Source organism: Hesperophylax consimilis, chromosome 21 (assembly GCF_061612785.1).
Source record: "Hesperophylax consimilis isolate HC1 chromosome 21, BYU_Hcon_1.0, whole genome shotgun sequence".
NCBI classification, from domain to species: Eukaryota; Metazoa; Arthropoda; class Insecta; order Trichoptera; family Limnephilidae; genus Hesperophylax; species Hesperophylax consimilis.
Window position 1 is genome coordinate 18156741 of NC_142856.1, and position 19286 is coordinate 18176026.

General features: G+C 33.3%; 1 protein-coding gene and 1 non-coding gene across 14 annotated transcripts in view; both read right to left on the reverse strand.

Moving 5' to 3' along the window:
- Window positions 1–19286, reverse strand: part of rg (A kinase anchor protein rugose) — a 941488-nt gene that overhangs the window by 562341 nt on the left and 359861 nt on the right. The gene's annotated exons all lie outside the window — the stretch shown is intronic.
- Window positions 13535–13607, reverse strand: TRNAM-CAU (transfer RNA methionine (anticodon CAU)). The gene has a single exon. It is a non-coding gene; the product is annotated as a tRNA-Met (tRNA).

A 19286-nucleotide genomic window follows, 5' to 3' on the forward strand; every position in this document is an offset into this window, starting at 1 on the left:
CGGCCTTCCCATAAGAAAGCCTTTTTTACTTTCAATGTGACACCAAGGACTATCTATCACCATAACCACAGGTGAGTTGAAGAAAATTAGGTGGGTGGGGAAACAAGGGTTTATTTTTATAATATAAATTAGATTAGATTAATATTAGGGTATTTGATATAAGGAAAATGATTTTTTCAGTTACAAAATATGTTGCAGAGGGTTGGGAAGGGTGGAGGGAAACTTGGGGTTAGGATAAATGGACAATGAACGAAAGTAGATGGGAAGATAGATTGAGTCATCTAGTTTAAGTGTGGTTTTAAGAGTTGGTCTTGCAAACGGAAGATTAAGTGATTGTGCAATGACAGGAGTTATGAAATTATGAATAGTTAAGTTTGTTAGAAAATGTCTTGTTTGATCGTTGTTCTACATCTATTACAGTTTTGTATTCCTCTGTCTTCCCCTAATTGACAGTCGACTTTTCCTTAATGAGATTCTCTTATATCATCACACAGATCGCTGCCTGCAATGATTTTCTATCAAAAGAGAAAATTTACTTTTTCATTCGTTAATATTGAATTCGGGGAACATGATATATTGATATACGTACGTCTAATGATAATGATATTTCATGTTTGATGTAACATGTGGTGAAATCATTACCATAAAATACGGCTTGACTTGATTCTGTGTCTCCTTCACTGCCTCATAAATATAATCAGAATGTCAAGTATAATAAAAACAATTTTCAGAAAATTAATTTGAAAAGATATTATTTTACCAACGATATTGTGGTTTTTATTTGAAATAATGATTTTTTGGGGTAGATAGTTGGGTTGGGGTTGGGTAGAATATTTTGAAAAATGTATTTATTTATTAATTTAAATATAGAACAAAACATTTTTGGCAAAAAAGAATTACATAACAAGTCTACTGTAATTTTATAACTAAAAATTAAAATCTACCAGAGTCACAGACATATGAATATATAGACTAGAAATTAAAGGTGAGGGGTAAAATCAACTGTTGAAGAACGAAGGGAGTAAAGCTGACTGTGATTCGTCAATAAATCAATCTGACAGTATATAGGCATCTCGCATTATAATATCACCATTTAGTTCTTAAAAGTAAAATCTGCTTTTGAATGAATAGACATTTTTACATGGGAGCGCAAATTACTCGCCACGTTATGAACAAATTTGCGAAGTCCAAATTCGGCAAAAAAAAAATTCTTCTATATTCAGAGTCGAATATTTTGTTTACGTATTTAGTTAAGACACTTTTATAAGTGTTCATAATTTACTTCCCAGTAACAACGATGCGCACACTTGAGAATCGCTACACTCGACCAATGTTGGCTCGATGTGATAGTATATGTTTCTACAACTGATTCATATGTTATACGACGTGAATAAGCTTAAAATGATGCTTACATATGGAATGTAATACGATAATTGGGTTTATTCTCTTTTTCACATCTATTTTTACAAGTTTTCATATCACAAGCCACTATTTTGCCGTGTTATTTCATAAAATGCCTCGACCATAGCTCGACGCTGGTTCGAACAAGAATGATGACGTCACATTCTCAAGATTCACGGGAAGCCATACGCGAGCCCAGCCGGCTCCAATGGAACCGGTATGGGGAGTGGGGAATAATACGCTTTTAATCACTTAGGGCAGGTCTACTAATATTAATATGTCTATGACCAGAGAAACAAAATGTTAACTAATAACTAATAACTATTCCCAATAAATATGTGAAATGCTTTTTTGTAAGTACTTTGGGTACTGTTAAAAATATCTGCTATATCTACATTTGTTATGTTCTATGCCATGTTCCAATATGTAATATAAGTTTATCATCAAATAAGAAATACCTGAATAATGTTCGTATGCAGCTTATTTTATTTTTTAAGGGTATCGCGTAGGAGCGATTACTGTTTTTTTTTTATTTACTTCTTATTGTAAATTACTTGTAAATAACGTATTACCAACCTGCTCTATTAATTAATATTATTTTTATGCCATCTGCACTTTTAAAACTGGTTTATTCATTTCTACTCTTTTTTATATTATGTACATCTGAACACAACGAAAATAATATTTACCATATATTATGTTCATTTTTTTGGTTATTCTTTGTTGTTGTTGTTGTTTTAAAAATAAAAAAACTTTCCGTTGGCATTGTAAATCATGTAAAATATGTATCATTTAAAATCCCACCAGGGCGTTTAAATTAATAAATAAATCAATTAAAAGTTCAAGTGTGGAGTAGATGGTAGATACATTGGCCATATTATGAACTTGGATCGTTGAAAACATAAAATATTATTTACAATATTACGGAATATTTGGATCGGAAGTGCAGATGGGATCTGAGCAGCTACATTAGGGGGTGACTTGTGCAGATTTAATCAGAGCGTTATCAGACGGGCACTTACGAAACTCGCAGAAAGTTATCCATTTAAAAAAACTTCGTCGACAAACTCGGTTTGGATAGATAGTAGATCCCGAGTAAGCTGTTACTTATTGTGATATAATATGACATGATTACCATATAAAACTACCGCTTCTTTGCACCCGGAGATTAATAATTTTCGTATACCTTTTAAATTAATAATAATAAAGAATAACTTCATAGACTCTCCTCAAATATTAAGTGCAATAAATATCCGAGATCTTTTTAGATCTTCTCGACTGCATATTTTCCACCGTCACAAACACACACGCCTGACCGAACCTGGCATCGAACTGACCAACGTAAACTTTGACAGATATTGAGGAAATATTGCATGCTTGACCTTTAGGCTAGCCGCATACATACGTTTTTCGTATTCGATTTCCGAATTCGTTTTCCGTATTCGGACATCCGAATGCACGGAATCATTAGAAAATACATTAACTGCCGCACACGTTCGTTTTAGTTCCGAACGGAACAAATTCCTTACGCACGTTCCGAATGCGAGCCGGCGCGTTCGGAGAAAACGAATGGAAAAAACCTAATGACGTCATGTGGAACGCAGCTATTGCATACAGTTTGTTTGTGCCGACGCAAACGTACGGAATTTTCCGTTCGTAATACAGTGTTGCCAACGGATCTTGACCTAATATCGCCGTTTCTCATACATAAGGTAGCGTAAAGTAGCCGAATTTGCTGTTAGGTGGGACATGTTTAAAATTGATGTTTTTTCGTGGGGGGGGGGGGGCTAGAGAATTTCAAAAAAATATAAAATTTGTCCCCAGAAAAATAAATTTCATGGGGGGGGGGTGGCTAGAGAATTTCGGGACATGTTTAAAATTGATGTTTTTGAAGTAGCTTAATTGGCGACCAGTCGCCTTTTAGATTTTTTCTTCGGCGCCGATTCTCGCTCTGAGTAGCCTAAATGGCGATATATCGCCCTTGTTGGCAACACTGGTTCTGACGTTTATACATTCCGAATGAAGAAAAACGAACGTTTGCGCTAGTCTCACGGAATTCCGAATACGGAAAACGAATTCGAAAATCGAATACGGAAAACGTATGTATGCGGCCAGCCTTAAAATGTCTTCGTGGGATTTATCCTCTTTTCTCACTCCAAATGTAAATAAGTATGTTATTCGCAAATCTCTAGTTTCAAGGCATAGTTATAAGTCATATCGTAGTGTTACTGCGAAAAGTTAGTAACTTACGAAAACATGTTTTGGAATAAACTTAATTTAAAAGTTTTATAATCATTATAAAGTCAGGGTTTTAGGAAAGAATGTTAATTTTAAAAAAAATCAAAAGAGTTTTGTTTCTAAACAAACATGTTTATTATAACAAGTGCTTCAACAATATTTTTTTGTCCATAATTATAAAAAAATGATGTTACAAAGTTTTTTTTTTTAAGTACCTAGTTAAAAACATACATAACGACACAAGAGGGGACCCAAACTTATTCCTGATATATATAATAATACATAAACATTAAAATCATCAAGTATTCAAAAAAACTAAACAATGTGGTTACTTAGGACATTAACTCCACAAAATGATAGTAGTATTATGTAAATACTAACTTTGTCATAAAAATACATATAGTTTCAAGTTTTAGTTGTGAGTCACTAGTTATTAATCCCAGTTATAAGCCACTAGTATGAAAGGTGATATGGAAAGGGTTAAATGTATAAATTAAGTTGCTAAGCTCCCTCGATGTAATTTTCTCACGAAAACAGCGCTACAGAGATGATCCAATCATTATTATTACTATTTAAAGCAGAATTTTTATACTTTTTTAATAAAAATATTGCACACTTGATGTTATTACTTGTTTAATTACTGCCAACTTCTGTTTTTGAAAAACTCTGTGTAAAACTCGGGCAACTCAGGGGACTTCAGATAATAAAAAATAATCTTCGTAGGAGAGCTTCACATATCACTTACAAGACGTGTTGATTTGGGAAAGGCTTTGGGATCAAAACCCGTTGAAATGCAAAAATTATATATTAAAATATATATATTTTTTAAAATTATATTTATTCAATAAAAAAATTTACAATGTGTGATATACATATTGTAAGGTGCGCCAGTGTGAGGGGCCGCAATTCCCCACGGGGCCCGTCGTAGAAAGGGTGCCTTGGAACAAATCGGCGTTAGCTCAGGTGGTAGAGATTGAGTTCCGTGACATCAGGGGTTAGGTCAGCCAATTGGGCTTTTACACGAGGGACTGAAGGCCAAACAACCACTCCATATTCGTCAAAGGAAACGCAATGAATGGGATATGAAAGTATATTCACAAAGCACATTTACATAACAGATACACACATGAAAAGAGTAATAAACATCCTAACATTTCTAGCTTTTCGTTGGGTCAATCTCTATCGGTATTTTAGGTTCTGGCTGGCAAGCTTTGTAGGTGAGCATGATTCAACATAAAAGGCACATAAAGGGGAATTATAGTTATCAGCTTACATGGGTTTTGCAGGATGAATCTCGTACTTGTTGAACCACAATTAGCGGTCATCGGCTGTACTGTACACGCTATTGCGCGCACGGTTCTTCATCGTGAATTGGCACAGAATTGATATAGCTTTTATAAAGTACTTGTGCGAAAAAACAGTCGTTAATTTAGGCGCGCTTATGGTTGCGTCTCTGTTGGCGGTAACGCTCACATGTTATCAAGGCCGAGGCCAGATTGCGAGTGGGCGACCGTTGGTGATTGTGCCCGCGTGTGTGGAGCGTTGTGCAGTTTACCAACCTCACGGTGCACGCATGCGCACAGCGAACAATGGTTACAACTGATAGGTACTAATTTGAATTCGCGGGAGTTTTGAACGTGTCAATTCGTTACGTGACAATATATATATTTCACTAGCAATAAGATAAAAGATATTATGATATGATATTTATTATTTTTCAATGTTCTCCCATAGTAAGCAATTGTTTGTGTGCATGGGATGAGGTATTATTTGTTTAGTTTCTTAGATTTGTATTTTTTTTTAAATATTTGTTTTTCTTTAATTTAGGTTTTCCGTATATTTTTTTAATTGTGTTTTGAATTCTTTTAAACTATCATTTAGTGATCTTATATTTTCTGGCAATTTATTGAAGAAATTTGTTCCTTGCTGTATTTAAGTATTTGTAGTTTTGCTGACCCAAAGTTTTTTTACAAATCGGAATTGGTAACATGTATTTTTGCCTGAGATTTGCTGTGTTTTTGAATGGTACGGTTTTGTTTAGGATATCATCTTTGTAAACTTCTAAGGTTGCGTGATACAGGAAAAGAGTATTTAATTTTCTGACTTTAAATTCTTTGAAAATGAGTTCAGATGAATATAAAAATGATTTCTTTAATATTATTTTAATTATTTATTTATCTTAATTATTATTATCAAAGAAAGACATGTATTATATAAATTACATGACTTATTTGATTTGCTATACTAAGACTTTTAAAGGTATTTAACCTAAGAGGTTTTTGAGGAAAATAAATGTACACCTATAAATTTGGTTAAGTGGAGATTTGTCTGGAAACTAATTATGTCCAATTTGACAGTGACAGTCAGTAAATACGCTTGTCTAATAAAAATCATGAAAATTAAATTAAATTGTTCGGCTGATTAAAATAATATTTCAGAAGATTTTAGAATAATATTTAATAGGACATTATTTGATTTCAATGTTTATTAATTTAGGCTATGTAATATTTTGTTGATTTTTATCGCAAATTTCAATAACATGGCATTAAAATAATACAGTTAAATCACATTTATTTCGTAAAAGTTATAAAATTCAATAATTACAGAAGCTATTACAATTAAAATAACTCCAGATCATCCCGGACAATTTAGTGTCTGAAATCTTGGATCCATAAAGTCAAAAAGAATTACAACCGCGTCACCAAGAATATCTACAATAAGAGGAATATATTTTCTTGACATATTTGATTATTTTTTTATTACAAGGAAATGACAACATTAAAATCCAACAATCACAACAATTCTAGAGATTCACAAATACGATATAAAACGACTTTGGATTTGATCTGGGATAAGATTGCCTTAAGAGGGACACTTCCATTTCAAATCCAATTCTCAAAATACCCTCTTACTCGTTGCCCCACATGCTTCGAGTAAACCGCGCCAACGGGCCCAGACGAAGGACCGATTCGCGGAGAAAACGAACAAGTACAGTCTCGTTTGGAAATATATAACATGGAAATATATTATGACTGCAGAGGATAAAAGTTGACATTGCACTGATAAAATTTAAGTTAAATAGTGGCTATCCTGGCAAAGGAAAAACAAAGGTAAAAATGGCATACAGTGGCTTTATTGCTATATCTTACACTCTGCATAATAGCTTTGGGGTAACCAACGGTGTTAAAACGATGGCGGTTTATTTAGTTGTCAAATTGAAACTAAAATCAATACAGATGATAGAGGGAAAAGGCCTAACAAATGTCAGTGACAAATTACAGACTTGTAAACATAAATTGAGTTATAATGCAAATTTGTTTGTGGTCTTCAGTTGTTCAACTTAACATGACAAGTATTTTACAGGTAACAGCAAACTGCAACATAACCAAAACAGGATCACAAAACATAAAATGGTGAACAAAATCAAGCGTGACTTATATTTTAGAGTACATAAAATTTCGGTACTTCCACGTATATTTAGGTATAAGTAAAGTTGTAAGATAAAATATTATTATATACTACTATAATTTTATTAATTAGGCACTTATAAATGACTACAATAATAAACCGTACCCTCCTCTTTTAACCACAAGCTGATGCTTCCAAGGAAGAGTAGTATTAAAGTCTCAACACGTTATAAAACCTGAGTTAAAATTATTTTGTACTTAACCTGATTTCGTTATTTAAAAAAATAATTAAAAAAACTTTGAACAAATCTCTTTTCGTGATGTGTGGCAGGGTGACAGGTAAGCATTTACAATGATCGGAGATTGAAGATTGTGGATAGTTTTGAGGTTGATAAGGAAGTCCTGTAACCGGTGTAAAGAAGGGAGTTTACTCGAGGTATTTGAGGTATGTGTCGATTAAAATTAATGTTACTAGATTCTTTTTTAGTTACCAAATTGATTAAATTACTGCAAACCGTCCATGAGATGATTTTTACCAAAACGTTATATGCAAGTGCTTTAAGCTGTAGGTGAATATCAGAATCATCATATCACGTATTACTATTTATAAAACAATAATTGGAAATGAGTGTGGGAATAAATTCTAAGAAGTTAATCACAACCTTTCTAACTACTTCATCATGGCTATAAAACCTCTAGACCGAGGTTTTTTTCTTTAGACCGAGTGTTAAAGTTGAATTCGTTTGGAGCCCCATCTCGCCTCGGCGGGGAAAGTTCGCCGGCTAAAATTAAAAAGGTTGGAGCAGATATCAGTTTTAATTAACGACTCGATCGCTTCCGATTACAGAAAAGTCACGCCGCCGGGCCAAGTATCTTCATTTTACCATAATGATGAATAACTAGAGGAATCGGACTCTTCCCGATGTGAATGGAATACTTTAATATATTTTATCATCAAAAATACAAATTTCGGTTGTAACTCTGTTCCAATGAACTCTGGAACTCGGATTTGTTTTAAATTTAAGTGTCATTTTCAAAATTGGAACTGATTGTGTGAAGAATTCAGACAAGCGATAAATTACCGTCCATAATTTTCTAACAGAAAATTGTTATTTTAAAAATTGGAACATATTTGTAAAGAATTAAGACAATCCCGTTATTTTTACGGGTACTGCGCTAGTGCTCCTATATTATATAAATAAAATATCATGATTTATGTACTATGCATGATTCATAAGGGATAAATGTATTATTTTGTACGACACACGTAAAAAAACTGTTAATGCCAGTTTGTAGAGTTTTACGCCGAACCAAAAAAAAAATATTTAAAATTTAACATATTACAACAAAAAACACTGTTCTCAAGAGCTACGTATTTTAAATTTTATTTTGCTGAGCTGAATAATTTATCAAGGAACAACCTTTTTATTGTTTTTGCAGACCTGAATAGTTTATCTAGGACCAACCTCTTTTATTGTTTTTGCTGACCTGAATAATTTATCTAGGAACAACCTTGTTATTATTATTTGAGTAACAAGTAGTAGATAAAGTAACAAGTAGTACCTAGATAGATTTCATAAACATGAAATTACAAGGATCCGTACCAATGACACGTCTCTATGAAATATCTGGTTTATATACATTTTAGAGGGGTTAGTACACGAAGGGAATGATTTGAGATAAAGATGATAATATAATGAAAAAAATGTATGTGGTGTATAAGTGTATGGTATATATTACAATTATATCCTACGTTTATAAATATTTTCTAAAATATCATCCAATAAAATCAAAAACTCTTTAAAATTGCGGATTAAGAATTTAAAAAAAAATTAATTTGAATATATTTAGGAAACATACATATGAATATTGAACATGTGAATTAATTTTGCATTTAAGCTAAAAAATAAATCAGTCAAGTTCAATTTACAAACTTTCTTCATAAGTTAGGAAGAAATTAGATATTTAAAGTTATAAGTAAAAAATATTAAAAGAATAGACGAACAATAAAAAAAAATGTTTTGGTTTGAGTACATTGTAAGGTTAATTTGATTTTAAAATTTCAAGGGTACAGTGGAAAATATCAATATCTCTTAAGGAATTGTAAGTATTGCAGATGTGTCCGAGTAACAATAATAACGTATTGTAACAATTAAAACGGGAATTTTATGACACAGCTCGTACCCTTAAAGTGAGGGATTTGTAAATATCCAATATTACTTACTGTCAGTTTTATTACGAAATTTAACATCCAAACATAGAGGAATATAATACAACAACGCATCCAAAGTGACAGAATCAAATCAGGAACCAAAAAATATACTTATTTACAGTCTCTATACCAACGAAATATAAAACCTTAAATAAAATTTATATGAGCATTCCGATTTCATTTTGAATATCTTGCTGTCACATAAGGCTTGCTTTTATTATAGGAAGCCGTAGGCATAATACGAATATGTTTTGATTCCTAACGTCAATGGCGTAAACATGATGGTATTTTTTGATAGAAATATAATATTTCTGAAGCCATAATTCACACTTCAGCACAAGAATGGAAAAACCGAACCGATAATAATCTATTCAAGGATGGATACACGGAGAAAAATGCTGTTTTATTTAGAATATCTTCAAATTATTGGTATTATTCGGTTAAAAACGGGATTGCTGGCCCTTAACGAATGAATTGATAGGTTTCTTGATAAACGTTTAGTGAAATAAGAATATAATATCATGATAATAAAATACGTTCATAAAAATCATGACATATTTTCATATTTCGTCATCATATATTATCAGGGCAAATAAATGCAGCAGCATGAACATGAACACGTCTTCCGATACATTCGGAATTTACTACAAGTTTATCAGGAAACGGGCTGCAATCCCGTTTTTAACTGTATATCAATAATTTGCAGAGATTCTTAATAAATTAGCAATGCTTCGACGGCCTCTCGGCGAGGGTAAACCTCTCGACTAACAAGCAGACGCGAGGTCTATAGTTGGCAAAACTACTAGTCGTAGTTCCATTGTAGCTTCATCCTTTAAGCATCCTTTTCAGTAATATAATCTAAAAACCAACCACGCCTTGCCAGTGATGAGTTTATTCGATTACTTAATTAGTTCGGAGTTTCGAGTATTTTTTTTACTTCAAATTTGTTTCTCGCTCCTGGTGGCGCCAAAAAGGCGCAAACGGTTGAACGTTGCACATCAAAGGGAATTTGCATTGACAGGATGATGGGATGGAATTGAAGGACATAGACCTTTTTAAAACCACTCGATGGCAGTATCCCAAAAGAGCAATGGTTACTTAAAAAATATGGGACTGGTGGACTAAAAAAATAAAAAGGCATTTGTGGTGTGAATGTGTCCCAATGCAGAGAGTAAGCTCTTTTTTTCTTTACTTTTGGTAAAATAGGAAATTTAATTTTTTTTTTTTAAATTTAGAAAAAAAAATAATACGATGGCAATTTTGTATATCTTGATATAGACGAATAATTTTTATATGACGATTTAAAATTTACCACTTTTGATTTGTCGCCATAACGACATGTTCGTTTTTGTTTGTGAATATGGCGTTGTTGACGTCACGCCGCACGTTTTGACTTGCAGTGCAACTAAAATATTGTAAACTAGACAAAGCATACTCATATGTGAAGTATTTAAGCATTACATAAATCATCAACATAAAAAAGTTTTTTTTTCAACATTGAGGTATAAAAAAAAAAATCGCAAGTTGCGCCACAATACGAAGTATGTCAATAAAATACAAATAAATAGTAGTATATCTGTGTGTAAGGTTATAATTGCTAACCTTATGATTCCAGAGATAGCCTCATTTTTAATGTCAGTGCCATAAAATTTTTCCTTAAAAAAATGATAACTCCTTCATTTGTACACGCAATTGCTTCATAATTTTATAGCATAGTAATGATCAGCAGAATCCATTTCTAGACAAAAAAAACCCTTGAAAATTCAAGTCTCAGTTATCATAAACAAATACAGATAAGGAGACAGATTTTTTTCGTTTTCCCTTAGTAATAGCATGACTTATAAAAAGTCACTAAAAATGTTTGACATCGTTTTATTGCCCGGGAATTTAAGGTTGTGGTAATAATTCCTGTTTTATCTCCGTACCGAACAATTAAAAACAATGCTTTCATTTACACGACTTTTAAAGCTAGGAAAAATTAAGACCACTTGGAAAATGAGATGATAAAATTAAAACGGAAGTTTTTACCGTTGATATAAGATAAGGTAGATGAACCCACCAATTCGAGGCAGCAGTCGGCATTTTTATCCATCGTGACCATCGATATATGAACTATAGATTAGCCCTCTCCAAATGTAACACGACTTACGAGAAATTTCGTCACATCGAACCCCATCGAATAGCGTGTCGCCTCGATTCGCGAGCAAATGCACACTTCCGACAGCTGCTTCTGTAACGGCCCTCATTTTATCAGCTCATGTGAAAGTATTGCGCCATACTGGGTGTCCGGGGGTAAAGTGCGCTAACCTCTGGAGGTGATTCTACATGATGGTAAAGGTAAAAAAAATAAATAATTTACAAACAATTCCACTTTTTTACCGAAAAAACTGCATAAATTTTTTACTTCTAAAATCATGTAGGGTCATCCTCCGAGGTTAGCGCACTTTACCTCCTTTCACCCTGTATGATTAAAAATAAGTTATAATCCGTCAAAAATATGTAATGCAGCTATGCCAGCCTAACATGAATACATTGGTCTATCGAACCCGATAATTAATTTTAATTTCTATTCGCTTTTAATACCTTCTAAAAAACACTTTAATATTGACTAATTTAATCCTATAAGATTTTTACTATAAATCATAATTTTGGTGAGTTCTTATTCCTTATTATTATTATATTAGGTAGACTTTTCTTGGGTACATTTATACGCCTCCGTGGCCAATCTCGTAAATTCTTTATCGAAATAACTGGGCGAAAAAAATGGAGTTTTAATAATATTTTTAAACTGCTTAGTTATTAAAACCGAAAACAGAAACAAAAAGGCACAAATTTCATTACCCTAGAACCGGGCGGGAAGGCGGGAAACGGAGGAATAAAGAAAATAATAAATGTTGCAATAAAAATGAAAACATCAGGCTTTTTTATTCAAATTGTAGAGAAATAAAAAAAAAGTGGGTGTGTCAAGCCTACGCAAGACAGAAGTGAAACTTCTAGTTTCAGCTGATGCTTGGCGTGGCGCAGTTCGCTGGTGTCTGAGAGAGAGGAAAGAAGAGAAGAGAGAGAACGTTCGTGAGCGGCTCCCCCACCTCAACAAGGTTTCACTTCAAAAATGCCACAGCCGAGAATCGAACCTCGCTTAACTGATTGAAAGCCAACCACGCTGAGCACCAACTGTAAGCAAAGCCGCATAAATTGATTATATTATGTAGGTTCTGAAAATATGAGAGCTTGTTATGTTTTATAATGTTACCTACATCACACCCAAAATATAATATATTTTTAAAAATAATGTACAATGTACAGAAATAGAATCCCACACAAGATCGCGTAGTGCGCTCTAGCGAACGGATATTTTATCAGAGGGAGATAGTTTTAATTTTTTTTTCTGTAAATTATTACATATTATCAAAATAAATAAATTAATTAAATAAATGTAATACAATTATCATAATATACGGATTAGATAATAATTTTAATCCAACACAATAACGCAAAGCGCGCTCTAGCGGAGTAATGTTTTATCACAGTGAGATAAGTGTTTTTATTATTTTGCAATATTATTTTCTTTTAAAAAATGTTCTGACCTACTAAAAAATAAGATATTGAATGAAAAAGGCGTTAAAAACAAAAAAATAATGTGCGATGGCCGAGAATCGAACTCGGATCAACTGCTTGGAAGGCAACTATGCTGACCATTACACCACCAACGCCAGTTGTCGGGATGAGCTAAGAAGCATTTATATGTTACTTCAAAACTTTGACTAGATCAAATGAACTTTAATCGGTGGTGGGGGTACCCGCATTTTCGTTTCGGTCATGAGTCGGTTTTACTCCGGTCCTAGAAATTGCATGACGCGCGTAAAGAAGTTTCACTTCAATAATGTTCTCTTGAAAACCCGTCTTCTAACCCGGGAAAACGTTTATTTTTTTATTTGCCGTTTTGAATTTTAGAACTTGAATGGAATTTGAATTCGCTATATTTATTTTTTTGTTTAAAAGTGATTGTTTAAATTAAAAGTTGGAACCTTTAAATTGATTCAATCGAAATTAAGGACCTACGAAGAAATATAAAAATGAATAATAATAATAAATGAAATTTAGATGATTTTTATAGTGCCGTTTTTGTGTAAAATCACCTCAAGCGCTATTATAATCCAAACATTAAAAATATTCATCCTCAGATGATTAAGTTTTGAAATTGAATTATGTAGGTACTTAAATGTAGTGAGTGATCTGGGAAAAAATTGGGGTTATTAATAAAAATAAAAAGAAATGCCCCGGGTGAGGATTGAACTCACGACCTTAAGATTATGAGACTTACGCGCTGCCAACTGCGCCACCGAGGCCAATACAAAAGACGCCCTATTATTCATTGAATAATTATTGAAGATCCTAAGACTTTAATGGCTGTTATCTTAATTTTCTCAACGCATATTTTTACTGCGTTTGAGAGTCGTTCATATTATCTTCAATGATTTAATATAACTATAAATAGTAATATAAAAAAGATAATATGTATTGATAGAAGGTGAAGATTTGAAATAAGTATGTGAAATGAAATATTTGAGAGTAATACTGGCAAATACTATCCAAACTGACTTTTTCTCATAGTAACACAAAATTAATTATTTAAAAAAAATGTAAACAACGCAATCATTATACCATACGTTTAATTATTGTAGCAGCGTTCTGTTGCTAGCCAACGGTGGATAAATGAAAGAAATGACAATACTACAAACTGAAACCAAAAACCGAGCCATGAGAATAGATACACGAAAATCAAGGAAATATTGAAGAAATTAAATATCTTGTCATTTAAACAAAACATTTACTTTAATATTTTTTTATTATTCTTCCCGCGGCTCGGAAAGCATTCGACATAAACCAAATGCTGGAAGACCCTGCGCAGAAAAGATCCATACTGAACTGCGCTGCAGACCGTTACCTCACGAACTTTTCTGCGAGCGCAGCACTCGGTTTATGTCGATTGCTTACCGACCCGTGAGACGACGGGCTTAATCTATGGCCGTACGAATGAATATTTATAAATGGCATATACATAATGAATATAATGAAAAAATATATATAATGAATATATTTAAATGGAATATACGAATGAATATATATATAAATGGCCGTACTATAATTGAATTTCTAAGAAAAATAGAAAACCGGCATACAAACAAACACACACATGAGACGAAGAAAAGTACTTCAATAAGATTCCACTTATTGAGTAGGTATTGCTAATATATAAAAAAATTCTGGTTATTTGGTTGAAAACGGGATTGCCGGCCATTTCCTGATAAACATTTAATAAATTTCTAAAATATCGGAATATATCGGTGTTCTTGCACCTGCATTTGTCTTGATAATATACAATGACGAAATCCGAAAATATTAGAATTTTTACACGTGTTCCGACATCGTGATAATACATTTGAATTTTACTAGAAAGTTTATTAGGAAACCTATCAATTCATTATTTAAGGGCCTGTAATCCCGTATTAAACCAGATTACGAATAATTTGAAAAAATGCTTAGTAAATTAGCAATATTCAATATTTGTAATTTTTCAACATGCAGAGGTGACGATTTACCAGAAGAAATAAAATTAGACGAAAACATAAACAAATTTAAACGTAAATTACGAAAATATGGTATTTTTTATTCTAAAAAATATATTTTTAAATAATGAATGCTTATTTGGGTTTATTTTTATGATTACAGTTTTTCTATTTACAATAGGATTGTATTAGGACATAGACACAGACATAGGAATTAATAGACGAGAAGATAATGGTGAGGGGTAAAATCAACTGTTGAAGAACGAAGGGGGTTAAGCTGACTGTGATTCGTCAATAAATCAATCTGACAGTAAATAGGCATCTCGCATTATAATATCACCATTTAGTTCTTAAAAGTAAAATCTGCTTTTAAATGAATAGACATTTTTACATGGGAGCGCAAATTACTCGCCACGTTATGAACTAATTTGCGAAGTCCAAATTCGGCAAAGTAAATTTCTTCTGTTTGCAGAGTCGTAGTTAGTTTCAGAGTATTTAGTTAAGACACTTTTATAAATGTTCATAATTTACTTCCCAGCAACCAACCAGCTTTGTGTTTCGCGTCCAGACGTTTCTCGATGTGATAGTAACAACTGATTCATATTATACGATGTGAATATGCTTAAAATAAAGCAAAATAATGCTTATATTATATGGAATGTAATACGACAATTGGGTTTATTCTCTTTTTCACATCTATTTTTACAAGTTTTCATAGTACAAGTCAACATTTTGCCGTGTTATTTCGTAAAATGAACCGATGATGCCTCGACCATAGTTCGCACAAGAATGATGACGTCACGTTTTCAAATTTCATTTGAGGCCATACGCGAGCCCAGCCGGCTCAATGGAACCGGTATGGGGAGTGGGGATAATACGCTTTTAATCACTTAGGGCAGGTCTACTAATATTCATATGTCTATGGACATAGATAATTATGTACCTATTTAAAATACTACAAATAAATTAACGGCAGAGGGATCAACCGTCCGGGAAATCAAGAGTCAGGGACGAATTGTCGGGGGAACAACTGACGCGGAATCCGGACGTTTTGAAATCTAATCTACTACTCTTATCTCCTCGAATGAGTGATAACATTTTTGTACACATTATATTTATCAATGTATTTTTATTTTGTGTGTACTGTATGCTATTCTAATGTCGGAACATCGGGAAACCGTATAAATCATATTGCTGTTATTATTTTTGATGGCTAAAAGAACGTTAATATTTGTCAAAAGCACTGTTGTTTCGTATGGGTTACACCAGGGATGGACAATCTTTTTGGCAGGAGGCTAAATTTATCCCATTTTTGAAATTGAATTTCAAGTTTTTAATTTTAAGTTTAAAATGACGAAATGTACACCACTGTGTTATACCTATCATGTCAACAATCGTAGGTACCATTTTGTTTCATTGACGTATATAAAAATACAAAATAAACATCTTTACGCTGCGACAGGAATCGAACCAAGATCGTTTAGATTTAAATTCTATGTCAGAATCACGAACACGCATGAGAAAATTTTTTTCAATATGTTGATGCCTACTTAATGGTTAATAGATCGTTTTATTTAAAAGTTGAATCTTTTGTTTAGGAAACACCTTGCACCCCGACGCCCGACGCCCGACGTCCCGACGTGCGGCCGTCTGTCTTCGCAAACTCCCTTGAATGCGAAATGAGAAGGAAACAAAAAATAAGAACCTATATGTCAACCGTAACTGGCAAGGACCTCCAACAGATCTGCAATCTGAAAGGAACACGCAAAGTCTCTGATTTTTAAACTTATAATAATACTTATATAACTCGAGGCAAAGGCAAAGGGAGCTCCCAAAAGTAAATAAGAGTCTTAACCCTAAAATGCATGACTTTTTAGATTAAAAAAGATTATTTTATTATTTACGTATGACAGATTTTTTTTAAAACATCAATCACTTTAATTTTCCATTTTTTGTAAAAAATCAAATATTCTATCTAATAAAATATTACAATGTTTGAATAAAAAATAAGCAACCACAAAAAAAAATCATTAAGAGATATAAAATTTGTTTGAACACTCTCGACTAGCTGGCACACAAAAACAACTTCAAAGAAGTTTTGATAATTCTGTAAGGTGTGATATTCGGCAAGTTACAGACGATTTTTTAAATAATTAAAAATATTTATAATATATAAAAAAATATTTTCATATAAAAGAAAAAAACAATATTTTCATAATCATGGTGTTTTTCTGCAACAATTTACAATCAGATGATATTTTGAATCGAATCAAATTCGTAGACGACGTAATGGTATGTCGTAGTTCGATTACAATATGCAATTAAGGGTGTATGTAAGATAAGAACATATTAAGTTGCACATATACATAATAAGGGCCAAGCTAATAAACGTATTTTAAAGTTTACACAATTGATAAATAACCATTAATGTATCGTAAATGATTTATTATCCTTCGTAAATTAAAAACAAATTCATTAAACTGCGAAGAAATAGAATAACCGTTTATTTACACGGAGAAAAAAAATATTTTAAAAGAAACTATTATCAAATTCTTAAGAAAAATAAACTCTGGTCCTTAGGGAAAATGTTGCTGAAAAGCGCTTTGGTAATTTTTTAATCATTGAAAAATGTTTAGCGACTCCCAAACAAACATTTGAAACTGAGAAATCAGGAAAGATTCGGTCGCCTCTAGAAATTGAACCACTGACCTCAACCAAACATAATGATTGCATTATTTGTATAGCGCCGTTTTCGTGAGAAAATAACCTCAAACGTCGGGGCTTTGCCCTACCACCGAGCTAATCCAACTCTATCCACTTCGGTCAGATTTAATTATATCATACTACGACTAAGAACTCCATTTTCTTAACGCGTATTTTGTACTGGCTAATATCTTTAATAATGATTTATTTATTTAGCGACCGCCACGGCAGCATTTTAACCCCACGGTGAAAGGTGAGATAGTGAATGTTGGGATTTCAACACGTACGGTGAGGGAAGAAAAATTGAGGAAAGGCTCCGCGGTTTCCAGCGGAAAGGGTGGGAGTGGGAGTTCGCGCCATTTTTTAAGACAGAAAAAAATAGAACCTTCAGCGGGTGAATAATCAATGTGAATAATGGCGGGTATCCATCGCGGGCTAAAGGGTTGTGGCAGGGGAGGAATCTAGCGGTTTGAATTTACGTTGATGGCGTATTTGTGTTCAGAAAGGAGTTATATGTTTTGTAGGCGAATTTATTATTTTCGTATGGATGGTGTTGCGCTGTGGAACTACGCCGCGAAATTGATAATCAAACTATTTTCGTTTGTGAGTTTGACTGTGAGTGATTGTAATTCTGGTTGAACGGTCAAATATATTAACTTCGGTTGTAAGTCTCACTGTCAGTGATTGTAATTCTAGTTCAACGGTTAAACACACTAATTTCGATCGTGGGTCTGTCTGGAAGTGATTGTAACTCTGGTTCAATGATCTTTCCAAAAAGAAAAATTTTCCGATAAATTCTGAGAATTGAGTCTTTTTAAAAGAAAAAAATTGTAATTATTTGCTTGACGATTGACAAAATCATCAGACTTGCATAAAAAATTCAGTGCTATGAATTGGTTGACTAGTTTCGACATTCTGATAAAGACTACTTGATTGAAGCTCCACGCTGTAACAACAGAATTGCGTTCCTTTTACGACATTCACTTCTTTGAAGAACTAATCAACACTAAATAGTGGTCGTCACAACGACTTCTCCAAGATACCACACGGCAGAACGAAGCAAAAACGTCGCTCTTACACAAAAACTCTGTGTGGCGTAAAATGCTGTAATGTCGTATACAGAGACGTACTCGTATATATATATACATATTTTTTATATTAATTCCACACAGGAGGCCCTGAAGAAAATAATTTCCCTCAGGGCCTATGTCATCTTTGGGGATGCTGTGTGGAGGGTCTTTTTGTGGAGAGGAAGGAGTGAACATGGGTCTTGAAGAGTCCCATGTTGTAGGAGGGAGGAAACACAGAGGCCGGCAGCTCGTTCCACAGCCGAGCTGTTGAACTTAAGAACGAATCGTAGAAGCGACCCGTTCTCATGTGACAAATGTCAACCGTGTACAAATGTTGGGCGCGCGTTTGTCGTGTATCCCGACTACGCACCGGTGCCGAAGGGATCATTGACGCTAGTTCCTCAGAGCATCTTCCATTGTAATACCGGTAGAACAAGGACAGCATACCTACCTGACGCCTGTGCTCTAAAGATTGCAGTCCGTTTGTTAAGATTGTGGAATCTATCAAACGGACCGCCCGTTTCTGCACAGAGTCAAGGGTTTTTTTCAGGTATTTTATACGTATACTACAATTTTAAAATACTTAAAAAAATATAAAGATCTTTTTTCACTTCCTTCAATAAAAATCTATGTCGATGTTTCACTCGGGTAAATGGGTGATTAATCTGTCGTACAATAATTTAAA